Raw genomic sequence first — 13,934 nt, 5'->3', positions numbered from 1 at the left:
TTTATTTATTTTAATTGGAGGCTAATTACTTTACATTATTGTATTGGTTTTTCCATACATTGACATGAATCTGCCCCGGGTGTACATGTGTTCCCCATCTTGAACCCCGCTCCCACCTCCCTCCCCATCCCATCCCTCTGATTCATCCCAGTGCACCAGCCCCAAGCATCCTGTCTCATGCATCGAACCTGGACTGGCGATTCATTTCACATACGATAATATACATGTTTCAAAGCCATTCTCCCAAATCATTGCACCCTCGCCCTCTCCCACAGAATCCAAAAGACTGTTTGTTCTATACATCTGTGTCTCTTTTGCTGTCTCGTATACAGGGTTATCATTATCATCTTTCTAAATTCCATATATATGCGTTAGTATTAATTTCAGGTAAAATGTAGCTACCAAATTAGTTTGCAGACTAATTAGTATTCAGTCTTGCAACTATTAGGCTCTGGTTCACAAGAACAAAAAGAGCATTCATACAGAGTAAAGTAAGTCAAAAAGAAAAACAAACATTATATATTAATGCATATATGTGGATTCTAGAAAAATGGTACAGATGAATCTATTTGCAGGGTGGGATAGAGACATAGAACAGACATGTGGACTTGGGGAGGTGGGATGGGGATCACATGAGTGGTGAGCTTTGGACACACACTCTCATGTGTAAAATAGACAGCTACTGGGAAGCTGCTGTACAGCACAGGGAACCCAGCTCAGTGCTCTGTGGCGACCTGGAGGAGTGAGATGGGGAGGGTGTTGGAAGGAGGCTCAAGAACAGGGGGATAAATGTATGCATATAGCTGATTCACTTCATTGTACAGTAGAAACTAACAACTTTGTAAAGCAATTATATTCCAATAAAAAAAAGGGGGAAAAAAGAACACGCATAGAAAGAAAACCTGGGTTGTCATCCAGCCTTCATTTCTAAAGAGCTCTGAGATCTTAAACACTTCATTAACCTGTTTTCAGTTATCTCATATGTGTTAAATGGATATACTATTATTGCAAGGAAAAAAATTTAAAAAATCAAGGTTACACTAAATTAGTTGTCTTTTTTATCTTTCTCCTGGAGACAGCTCAGGGTCCTGTTTAAATACCTGGGAGCCAAGCTGCCTGAGTTTGCCATTTCTGAACCATCAGCTTGGGCCAGTAACCTAAGTTCCCCGTGTCTGTGTCCCTTCCTCTGTAGAACAGGGGTAACAGCAGCATCCATCTCATAGGGCTGTCACATGGGCTATGTGAGAAGCTCTTAGAGCAGCACTAGCATGCTGTAATTCCTCTTCCCTCTTGAAATACCTGCCTATTATCTATTGCTATAATAGCACCGATTTACTAAGAAGCAGCCAGTTCACAAGTTTTGTATTATAGCTGGAAATAACTGTGAGAGAGAAAAGGAGAACTTCAAAGGGAGAGGACTCAATCCATGCATACTTTCCCCCACTGTCAGAAATGGAGTGTCTGCTGAGGATTAAGTACATGATGTGGGTTCTTGAGGAGGCAGGTTTGGTGCTGTTATGAACAATCACAGAATCAATACAGACCTGGGGGAGGTAATCCCAACCTCTGCGTTACCTACCACTGATACACTGAGCTCTAATCCCAGTTCTCAAATATTGCTTCTCCCCCCGCCACCCCGCCCCTTTAAATCACTAAAAGCTTCAAAAATCTTTTAGAGCTATAGATTTAGGCTATAAATGTTTCAAAAAATTTAAAGCATAATTATAGCATCAAGACCATCTTGCATTCAGGTTTTAACCATGTCCTTGAAGATTTTTTAAGTATAAATAAATAGGCTGTTTCTCTAAATGAAGTGGATAGCTATAATGAAAGCAACAAAAATGATTCACTGTTCTTGAGGACTAAGCATGTATAGGTCCTGTACTTATGATTTTATAAATGCCATCTAAATAAATGAATAGAACCATCCCTTTTGGTATTGTTATCTGCTCTTTTCAAATGGTGAAATGGAAGTTCAGAGATTTAAGAAAAATATCCAAGAATACAAAGATACAAAGTCAGTAAAGGTTAGAAGCAGGATGCAAAACCCCATTAGTCTGACTTAAAAGACTGTGTTCTCAAGCAATATCCTATAGTGACTCATCTCCAAAGAAAGGATAATGTGTCCCACTCCATTTACTGATTCCGTCTTCACAGACAAATCTAAATGGGAATGGTCACAGCAGCTGCTATTCTTTGTACCAGAAGAATAGAATGCTTTTCACTCATGAAACAGGTGTACTAAGAAATAGCTTCCCAGTAGTTGTGAAGTTTAAAGTTCTTTGTGTACTGTGCGTGACTGGTACCACAGTACTGAGCAACCTCAGGGGTGACTTGCATGATTTTCTAAATAAACTGTCCTTAGAGGAGAACAGGTTACTAGGAACTAGGTGACCCGTCCAGAAGAAAGTAGCATTGTTCTTGTCAAAGTGATCATTGATTTTTCTCTCAGGTTTCTGTAGGGACTTGCAGGATAAATTTCTATTTGCTACAAAATGAAAAAATAAAATCGTCCTCAGATGGACTTCTGTGTTTTAGAAATACAATCTTGGAAGGGAAAAGAAGCCTAACGAACGGGATAATCAGAGTTTTCTTAAAATTCTTTTTGAGGTTTCTCAAGACAAAATGGCTTTGAAGAAAGGAAATAATCAATTTCAAATTTCTTTTCAGTTTTTGGAGGGGAAAAAGGTTTGTAAAAGCAATTGAATTAGTAGAAAGTCATCTTTTTAGTTATACTTATGGAGATTTCACAATGTAAGTTGTTATATACTTGCATTTATTTCTTTATTGATAGAAAGCTTTTCAAATTTGATGTGCCAGATGAATCATCAGATCTTTCAAATCAAAGAGGAACACAATTTAATTTATTCAATAAGAATGTGCTGCCCATAGCCAGAGGGGCATAATACCATAATGTGAAACATTAGGCAGAAAAGTAGTTTGCCATTAAATCTTCCTTTCTTTTTTCATTCTTGTCCTATTTAGTGACATAAAGGACTAGTTAAGTAAAGAGCATTTTCCAATAAATATTTAAAGTGGTATCCAGAGGGATTCTCAACTCACCTTCACAGGTTTTATTTAGAAAATTTTAAGAATATAATTCATAAAAATCTTAAATACAATGCATGCTCATATGTGGAAGCCACAGACGGTGGCGATTTCTCAGAAAGCTGCCTATTTCATCTCCCAACTGTGGAGATTCTATACTATTTGTTGCCACAACTGCTTGAGCTCCCTCATCATCTTTAGGTCAAAGAAGAATTTTTAAAAAGAATCAAAAAGCTCATTTATGGGACATAATAGAAAGGAACAGCTGGGAAGCCATTGTTAACGCCTACTGGGTAATTAAAATTAGATCTCAAGACAAGCACACCAGCTGAAATACATATTTATTTGAGAAATCACAGTGGCTCCCAGAGTGCTCTCAGGGGCTGTTAGGTAAATAGCATGGTAAGTAGAAATGACAACGCTGTGCCGTGTGTGACAGGTACCTAAAGTGCTGGTTTCTTTTTGTGTGTCTAATTTGCTCCCTTGTAGGCTCTCATGGTGTTAGTTATACTTTGCTCCCTCTGTGCATTAACAGGGTCTCCAATCTTTTCACATTATTGTGACATCAGGCATTTTAGGCAAGTTACTCTTTAACCTAAGGAGGAGAGGGAAGGAAGCAGCCAGCCACTTAGGTGGGTGCAAAATGATTGGGTCAGTATGCAGAATGGAGCATCCATAAGCTGCAGAAGGACACCGGCAGGAATGAAAACTGCTACCCTTGTATGAGGGAAAAAAAAATAACTATGGATTACTGAATATCCCTGTGTGCTTAGCCACTCAGCGGTGTCCGACTCTTTGTGATCTCATGGACTTCAGGCTGCCAGGCTCCTCTGTCCATGGGGATTCTCTAGGCAAGAATACTAGAGTGGGTTGCCCTGCCCTCCTCCAGGGACTGAACCCAGGTCTCCCACATTGCAGACAGATTCTTTACCAACTGAGCCATCAGGGAAGCCCGAGAATACTGGCATGGGTAGCCTATCCCTTCTCCAGGGGATCTTACTGACCCAGCAATTAAACTGGGGTCTCCTGTATTGCAGGCAGATATTTTTACCAATTGAGCTACCAGGGAAGTCCCTGAATATCCCTAGCATTCAGTAAACTCATACCAGAAAGAGTCTTTAATAATATTCATTTGTTGTTTTGAGTAACTTTACTGAAAAGTTGGGACCCTTCTTACTGTTTATACTGATTATAAGGCCCTGTCTATCCCAACCAAAGAGCTACTGACCTAGTAAAAGCATTATAATATTTTTTTATAGCAGTGTGTTAATGTCTTCCTTCTCTCCATGAATTTTTTCCTTTCAATGGTTGCAACTTTTGCCTTAATAATGAAGATATTTATTTAATATTTTGGCTTTGATTTGCCAACAAAGCTCTGGTCCCATATCTCTATTTCCTCATAGGTCTCTGTAAGATGATGAATCACTACTTTGAACTTGATGAATTTAAAACTATACTTATTCTTCCCCAAAGATTCTGATTTGCATCAATCCTGTTTATGTTAATGATACAGTGATATCAATCATTGCCTCAAAAGATATTCAATCTCTTACTACATTTTCCACAGGTACTTAGATTTCCAATTTAATTTCTACTCTTACTTTTGATATTTGCCTCTGAAACTTTATTTCTGATTAAAAAAATAAAAGCCTTCCTAAACTGTGTTACTTTACTACTGATAAGTTAATAATATTATGAGAAAAATCTTCAAAATTTCTGATCCTAAAATTCAAGAATTTAAGTTTATTTAAATTTGGATGATATATAATGCCTGAAATACTCACTATGCTTTCAGATTTTTGACTCACATTTAAACGTACTGCATTCTGATAACTTCACAAAGTGAATTATGACATGTGTGACATAGTGTGTCTGCCACTAACAAAATAGGGTATACATGCTAGTTTAGTGTTTCATGATTGGATATATTCATTTATGCAAGAAAATTACTTTGCAACTTCTTTTTTCAAATATAAGAAACTCACAATTGTTGTAGAATATGGAATAGGAGAAAAGATTCTTAGAGGAGAGAAACTTTTCTTTCAGATTAGTAAGCAGAGTGTATATTGAGAGAAAATAACCTACATCAGAGTAGGAAATTTTAGTGCTGTTTTAGGCACTAAGAAGGATATTCAAGCTCAGGATGTCTTCCTTATTTTCAGTGTGATTCCTGAGAAGAGACATGCACATCAAAAGCAGTCAGGTAAAATGTAAGATGATAAATAATTAAGGACCAAATAAATGGAAGCCCTAGTTCATGCAGAAATGTTAAGTGTTGGGTGAATCATTGAGTATCCTATACAATGTCCAACAGAAGGATGTGATTCACGTGAATCTAGTGTAATTCTAAAGTATTAGAAGGATGATGCTGAAAAAGTAGAGTTAACTTTAACAACATTCTTTTGAAACATGTAACAAATGATTACATTGAAAGCTTTAAATATCTTACAATTTTATTTGTTAATTATACCACACAGTAAACTGGAAAAAAAAAAAAGGATAAGTATCTCTTTAGGTAACAGAGGAGTGGATCCTATGAATTTGGGCAGAAGTTCTCCAGAATTTTCCAGTTTCTCTGTGTCACGGTCATGCTCCTAGATTGACCATTGAGTATGTGTAGGATTAGGGAGCTTGAAGAGAGTAGCAGATTTGAGAAAGTTTTGTAAAAAATGCAAGAGGGAACATCACATAAGAACAAATAATAGAAAAAAATGTATGTGCATGCATTTTGAATTGAAGTTTTTTCTCTTTTCTCTCCTCCTCCTTATCTTCTTCCTCTTCTCTCACCTCCTCCTCTTTCTTCTTATTTTAGCAATTTTAAGCAGCTCTGATACAGAAGCACAAAATGCAGCCCAGTTTAGTGCCAGGGAGTTACTTGCTGAGTGTTATGTAAGGACAAGGAGAGTGAAGGTGTTGACGACAGCTCAACTTAGGTGGGAAGAACGTGATGACTCAAGGAGTTTGCAGATTAGGAGAAAATGACAAGTTAAAGGACCCTTGAAAGACAGGACATTATAGGTGATGAGGACTAAAAGAGCTAGAATAATAGGGATTATAATTAGAGAGAAAGATATCATAGGTTAAAATTCCAGAGGTGCAGTGAATTTTAGGTGATGGAAAACTTGTCATGACAGCTACCAGTGTGAAGAAAATGAAGTGAGTGTTCATACATTCTAGAGCTGGGAGAAACAGGCACCATAAGTGTTACTTACATGGAATGTAAGCCACGTGCCGACACTCTTCACGAGACTGGAAAGATGATCAAACTGGAAGAGACTATGAATGGTTGAGGATGAAGGAATTTTTAATAAAAAGGGGAGGTTTTAATGATCTGCAGGCAACAGTGTAGCCCAGGGCAGAAGAGGGTGTCCTGTTATCGGTGGATGGCCAGATTTCAGCCAGGGCAAGGAGACCGAAAGAGAATTGAGACAAAAGTGGATGACGTAATAAGAGAATGTGTAAGCCACAGAGACTGGTCTTCAGAGACTGCTTTAGAGCTGAATTTGAAAGAGGGAATGAAAAGAGATTCTCATTTTGGTTTTCTGGCCATAAGGTTCCCAGCAGAACTCTGGTGAGAGATGTGTTAGTCAGTTCTGGAGAAGATCCTGGTCAGAAGCCTGTAAAGACTCCCGGTCAGGCAGAGAATGCCGGTGTTACTTATCAGGCTTACAGGTCTCAGACACCACTTCCATCATGAAAGGAACAAAATGGCGTTTGGCAGTCTCCCTTGAGGAACCTGATTTCAGTTTTTGCATTATCATTTCCCAGTTTAATTGTGTGTTAAAGCAAAACTTGTTCTATTAGGTCAACAGACTCTGTGGTAGCCACTGTTTTGTCCACGTGTCCTCTGTTTTTCTATTGTTTCAGGACCACCTGGTCTAAATTCTAAATGACAGCATTTGTATCATTTAGATCACTTTTTCTGTAGTCAAGGCCTGCTCGCCCCTCACGTATGACATCTCTGCCAAGTGGGACCAGCATGCCTGGATGGTGAGAGTGAATCTGAGGTTGCCTCTGCACTAACTCCCAGAGCTCCCCTGCAGGGTCACCTCCAGGTGCCCACAGCAGAAACTTGCTTAGTGGCTTCCTCTCTTTCTCAGTCTGACTTCTCCAGTTCCTATTGGTGTTTCTGGGATCTATTCTCTCAGATTCTTGTCATGGGCAAAGCCAACTAAGCGAGGTCAGAAGAAAAGTGGTGTGGTGTGGTCATCCACGCATTCCAAGTGGAAGTTTGGTATAACACGGGTCTCCAACGTCCGGGATCTAATGCCTGATGATCTGAGGTGAAGCTGGCGTGATACTAGAAATAAAGTGCACCATAAATGCAATGCACTTGAATCATCTGGGAACCATCTCCTCACCGGTCCTTGGAAAAATTGTCTTCCATGAAACTGGTCCTTGGTACTAAAAAGTTTAGGGAAAGCTGTGCTAGATTACTCAAGAAGGACTCAAGAAGGGAGTGTCTAGGAAAAATTTGTAATCCTTAGATACCAGACTATAATGAGGACTAGGTGACCAAGAGTGGACTTGGGTGGAAAGAATTTCTTTGGAAAGAGTTGTGAGTCAAACCCCATCATGGTGAAGGGGCGGGTTGTGCTTTCCCTTGCTCACATCTAGAGAACAACTCACCCCTCCTTTGATGGGTTCACAGGGAAGCGCTTCAGTTATGATTGACAAATAATGGATATTTCTATTAGAGAATGATGACTATTTTGTGTATTGTCAAAGACAGATTAGAAGTTGTGGGATTAGCCCCAGTATCATCCAGAGATAGTCCTTTCCACAGGAACTGGATACAGAAAGAATTTTTGTTTGTTTTTTCCTGCTTTTAACCTTCAGAATTTCACTTTTCAGCATAACTGTTACAACCATTTTCTTATTCATTTATTGTTTAGTTGCTAAGTCATGTCCTACTCTTCTGACCCCATGGACTGCAGCTCATTAGGATTCTTTGTCCATGGGATTTCCCAGGCAAGAATACTGGAGTGGGTTGTTATTTCCTTCTCCAGGGGATCTTCCTGACCCAGGGATCAAACCCTGGTCTCCTGCATTACTGGAGGATTCTTTACCACTGAGTCACCAAGGAAGCCCTTATTCATAAATTCACGTGTTCCTTGGCAATAAGAAAGTCAAGCGTTTCAATCCATGTTTGACTAAAACTCATGGAAATATTCTGGGAATGTGCATATAGCCAAAATTAAAAATGACTATCAATACTGAAGATAATAGGGGATGTTTTAAATCTTTGAATCCTAAATGGACTAATCTATGTATATTTTAGGGGCTTCCCAGGTGTCGCTAATGGTAAAGAACCCGTTTGCCAATGCAGGAGACATAAGAGATGCAGGTTCAATCCCTGAGTTGGGAAGATCCCCTGGAGGAGGGCACAGCAACCCACTCCAGTATTCTTGCCTGGAGAATCCCACGGACAGAGGAGCCTGGTGGCCTACAGTTCATAGGGTTGCAAAGAGTCGGACACAACTGGAGCGACTTAGCATGAAGGCACACAAATTTTTAGCTGTCATTTTTAGTTGTATACTTAAATCTTGCAAGTGATTATGATTCTTGATGTGTGAACCATAAGACTTTTCTTACATATTAATATATACCTGTTTTGCATGAACTAGAAACAGCTACTTACTGAACTGCCTAAACTCACTGCTGCTCTAGCTTTGGTTCAGGGGTGCAGTTCACCATCAGGGCAGCTCTCCTTCATTTCCTGCTGGCCTGTCTCCACTTTTGCCTCCTGGACAGTTTCTCTCTGTGCTCCTTGTTGTCATTCATTTTTCTGAACAGGTCCAGCTCAGGCAGACTAAATTGCAGCAAACTGTCAGTGCTGATGGACTGGCTGTCTTCCAGGCCCTTCTTGTTGGCGATCTTGTTGGACCATTACATGCTGATTATGGTTTATTGATGATGTCTGTGAAACTGCTTAACAGGCCAGATGTAGCATCTCTGAGCAGTGGAAACCTCCTGACTAGTTAGTATTTGGTGCAGCACTTCTGCTTTCCACACTCCGTGGTGCTGTATCAGTGACACGCTGCCTGATAACCTCCTGAAGGACATGTAGCCCTTGACAGATTTGCTGTCCAGTCTCTAGATGTTTCAGCCCACCTCGCTGCCTGAGTAGAAAATCACAGTAACTTTGTGTACTCACTGGTATTTCTTCTGTCTTTAATACACTGTTTTTTTTTTCAATCTTCTCTGACTATTAACAGGTTTTTGAACAATATTTTCATAGTTGAAAGTTGGTATATGAGTAAATTAAAAATTGGAATCCTTGAACATTTGGGCTCTGGTGAGAATGTCTGTGAGTGAATTAAGCTCTGTGACTGTTGAAATCATGTGTGTCTGGGTGTGTTAGTCGCTCGGTCGTGTCTGACTTTGTGACCCCATGGATGGACTGTAGCCCACCAGGCTCCTCTGTCCATGGAATTCTCCAGGCAAGAATACTGGAGTGGGTAGCCATTCCCTTCTCCAGGTGATCTTCTTGACCCAAGGACTGAACCCGGGTCTCTCTCATTGCAGGCAGATTCTTCACCATATGAGCCACCAGGGAAATCCATGTCATGTCTTAAAACAAGAGCACTGATCTAGGTGATTTATGCAGTAAATAAACTCCTGACCACTAGATGGGGATATGAAACCTCTTGCATTATTAACTGAGCTCTTGCAAACATTCACTTTTCTTGAATTAAAAGTTTTTCCTTGAAAATTTCTTAGTCTTTTTCAAGTTTAACCCCATCTTGTACTGATGATTTAAAAAAAATGCTCCAGATTCTCTGTAATGATGACTAAGCAACATTATGGTAATGACATGGAAGTATGATCATTGTGTTATGTTTCAGGAAGGAAATGGATATATTGCCAAAGTCACCTCATAGTTAATTCGGACTTTTCACTAATAGGAATAGGTTTATCGTGGTGACACCCTAACAATCCCTCCTTTCTTTCTTTCCGATTTATTGGTCTGAGACACAACTTATTAACTTCATCTATTTGGATTGTGGACCCCAGATTGCCTCTAGGACTTGCAGGCTATGTGAGTGTGATTACATTTGCAGTGGATATATAAACCACTACTGGTTTAATAAGCAGACACAGTAATTTTTTTTTTTTTGCTCTTATTTACTTTGTGATAATCTGCAGGTCCTCGTGAACCTGGAGGAAAAAGGATCAATCTTGAAAAATGATTAGCATTTCTTGTAAAAAACTGAGTATAATTGTAGTATTGTACGACTTTATTTTTATCTTTACTTCAAAAGAAAGATTTATTTCATTTCACTTTAATTTACAAGTAATCATTTAACTGTTTTGGCTTTCACTTATTATAACCAACAAAAGAAAAAAAGTTCAGTTTCCCCAAATATTTTATACTCCCTGGCAGAGAATAAATTCTATAAAGTAGCCATTCAATAAGTACTTATTATATAATTCAGAAACTAAAGTTACCATAATTATATTTTGCATTATAAAATCAGTGCAGTTTCATTTGTGTCTCTTATCATTATTCAGACTTTATTGAATTATCATATATTTCCAGTAACAACTAAGATTTACATAAGATTAGATGTGGTATTCCATATTTAAGACAGATTTGGGATACAGAAATAATAATAAAATTCAAGGGACCACTATGTTCCTCATTGATTCAGGTACTTAAATGAGATTCATAGACTTTAGTAGTTTTAATCAAATGGCTTTCTCTTAACTCTAAGTTCACGTGGAACTTGGTAAATGGGCAGAAGCTAACTGTCAGTCAAATATTTTTGATGGAGATTATTTGTGAAGAAAGACATAATCAGAAGATTCTTTTAAAAGAAGTTAAATGTTTTTGGTAGAGCAGGGACATAAAATGGAAGGATGCTTCACTTGACTCCTTGCTCCGAGAATGAGACAATCCTGGAAAACTGCAGATAAAGAATCAGCCATTAATCTCTGCTGGCATTCAAGCCAACCTGATACAAATATAAGAGCTAAAATGAGTCGACTTTACTCCTGAGAGTAACTACAACCTCAATTTCCTTTCAGTCTATAAAAGGCTTCTAAGAAATGTGATGAGACATGGGCTCACACAAAGAAAACACATTAAAATATATGTTTCATTTTCAAAATGAAACTAGCATACTCCCCTGATTATGACAGCAAGACAAATTCATAACAGACATTCAGAAAATGCAAAAACTGCAAATGAGAAAATAAGAATTACCCATAATTCTATCACTCAAAGAAAACAACTTTCAGAGTTTTATTTGCATACTTGTGTATTTGTGGAACCATGCTGACTATATTTTTCTAATTTGCTTTTGCTCTTTTTTTCATGTAATATATAGAGAGCTTTTTTAAAATCCCTAATCTCCTTTTTAAAACATGATTTTAATAGTTGCAAATAATTCTATTATGTAGATATGCAATGATAATTTGACCAGGTGTGCATTTTAGATGATTTCTTAATCTTGGCTGCTTTATGCAATGCTACAATATTTGGGGTTTTTTTGGTCTGAGTTGATATATGGTGAACATCTGTCTCAGAATAACTTTTATAAATAAATTGTCATATAATACAGTGATCTCCAACTTTTTCAGCACCAGGTACCAGTTTTGTGGAAGACACGTTTTCCATGGACAATTTTTTCCATGGAAATTCAAGAGCATTACATATATTGTGCACTTCATTTCCAATATTATTACATTATCTCCACCACAGACCAACAGGCATTAGATCCTGGAGGCTGGGGACCGCATAATGCTTATTTGTAAAAGATCTCTGTGTGTTATACATTCCACTCTGTATTTCGAAGGACCACCTCACATAGCGCTCTGATTCCTCCACTGACACAGCATAGTGGAAGCAACAGGGGCGAATGCAGGGTTGGTTCAGGTGTATTTTTCTAACAGTTGGGAGAAATACATAAAGATTATATCTGTCTATACTTTCTAAGGTACTTGAACTTCTAATTTTTGAGGAGAAACTAAACACCAAATAGTATGCCACACAGCTACATTTGTAATCTTCATCAAGGCAGCATTTATTACAGCAGTGAGCACAAAGAATTAATGCAAAGGCACAGATGCCAGTCCCAGTAGGCCTGCTGACAGTAAGCATTTTACTAATTTTCTGTATCTGGCCATAACTTCAGCCAAAATCCCATTTATAGCGAAGCCCCTATAAATTTAGCTTCTTTCTCTAGAAGCCCAATGAAATAATGATAAAAGTTTTATTGTGCTCACCAACACAATATTAACAAGCAACTGTTTTTAGCTGATTTCCTTATGAAACTATTTTGTTATTTTCTAAAGGAGAATTTTTGACTATACTTGTTTTTTCTTTAACTTTTTATTTTAAAATAATTTAAAATTTAGAGAGAAGTTGAAGGATAGGTCAAATGGTGGATCTTCATAACCCAGATTCCACAGTTGATGACATTTAACCACACGTGCCTTTTCATGCTGTTAATGGGGTTTTCAAGGCAAGAATGCTGAGGTGGTTTGCCATTCCCTTTTTCAGAAGGGCAGTGCCAAAGAATGTTTAAACTACTGCACAATTGCATTATTTAACATGCTAGTAAAGTAATGATTAAAATTCTCCAAGTGAGCGTTCAACAGTACGTGAACTGAGCACTTCCAAATGTTCAAGCTGGATTTAGAAATAGCAGAGGAACCAGAGGTCAAATTGCCAACATCCACTGGATCATAGAAAAAATAAGCAAATTCCAGAAAAACATCTACTTCTGCTTCATTGACTAAGCTAAAGCCTTTGACTGTGTGGCTCACAACAAACTATGGAAAATTCCTAGAGAGATGGGAATACCAAACCACCTTACTTGCTTCCTGAGGAACATCTATGCAGGTAAAGAAGCAACAGTTAAAACAGCATGTGGAACAATGGCCTGGTTCCAAATTGGGAAAGGAGTATGTCAAGGCTGTATACTGTCACCCTGCTTATTAACTTATATGCAGAGTATATCATGTGAAATGCTGGGCTGGATGGAGCACAAGTTGGAATCAAGATTGCCGGGAGAAATACCAATAACTTCAGATATGCAGATGACACCACCCTTATGGAAGAAAGTGAAGAGGAACTAAAGAGCCTCTTGATGAAGGTGAAAGGGGAGAGTGAAAAAAGTTGGCTTAAAGTTCAACATTCAGAAAACTAAGACCATGGCATCCGGTCCCATCACTTCATGGCAAATAGATGGGGAAACAGTGACAGACTTCATTTTCTTGGGCTCCAAAATCAGATGGGAACTTCAGCCACTAAATTAAAAGACACTTGCTCTTTAGAAGAAAAGCTAAGACAAACCTAGACAATATATTAAAAGCAGAGATATTATTTTGCCTACAAGGTCTGTATTAGACATAGCTATGGTTTTTCCAGTAGTTATGTATGGATGTGAGATTTGGACCATAAAGAAGGCTGACCACTGAAGAATTGATGCTTTTGAACTATGTGTTGGGGAAGACTCTTGAGAATCCCTTGGTGTGCAAGATCAAACCAGTCAATCCTAAAGGAAATTAGTCTGAATATTCATTGGAAGGACTGATGCTGAGGCTGAAGCTCCAATACTTTGGCCACCTGATGCGAAGAGCCAAACTCGTTAGAAAAGACCTTGATTCTGGGAACGACTGAAGGCAGAAGGAAAAGGGGATTAGAGTGGATGAGATGGTAGGATGGCATCACTAACTTGATGGGCATGAGTTTGAGCAAGCTCCGGGAAATGGTGAAGGACAGGGAAGCCTGGCATGCTTCAGTCCATGGGGTTCCAAAGAGTTGGACATGACTGAGCAACTAAACAACAACCACACTTGATTGCATTCTCTAGTACCTGTCTACCTACCATCACACCCATCTACATGTATATATCTGGCAGGAATAACATCTAAGT

Source organism: Moschus berezovskii, chromosome 19 (assembly GCF_049115385.1).
Source record: "Moschus berezovskii isolate FMDL1 chromosome 19, NW_MosBer_1.0, whole genome shotgun sequence".
Classification (NCBI taxonomy): Eukaryota; Metazoa; Chordata; class Mammalia; order Artiodactyla; family Moschidae; genus Moschus; species Moschus berezovskii.
Note: the sequence above shows the minus strand (reverse complement) of the source record.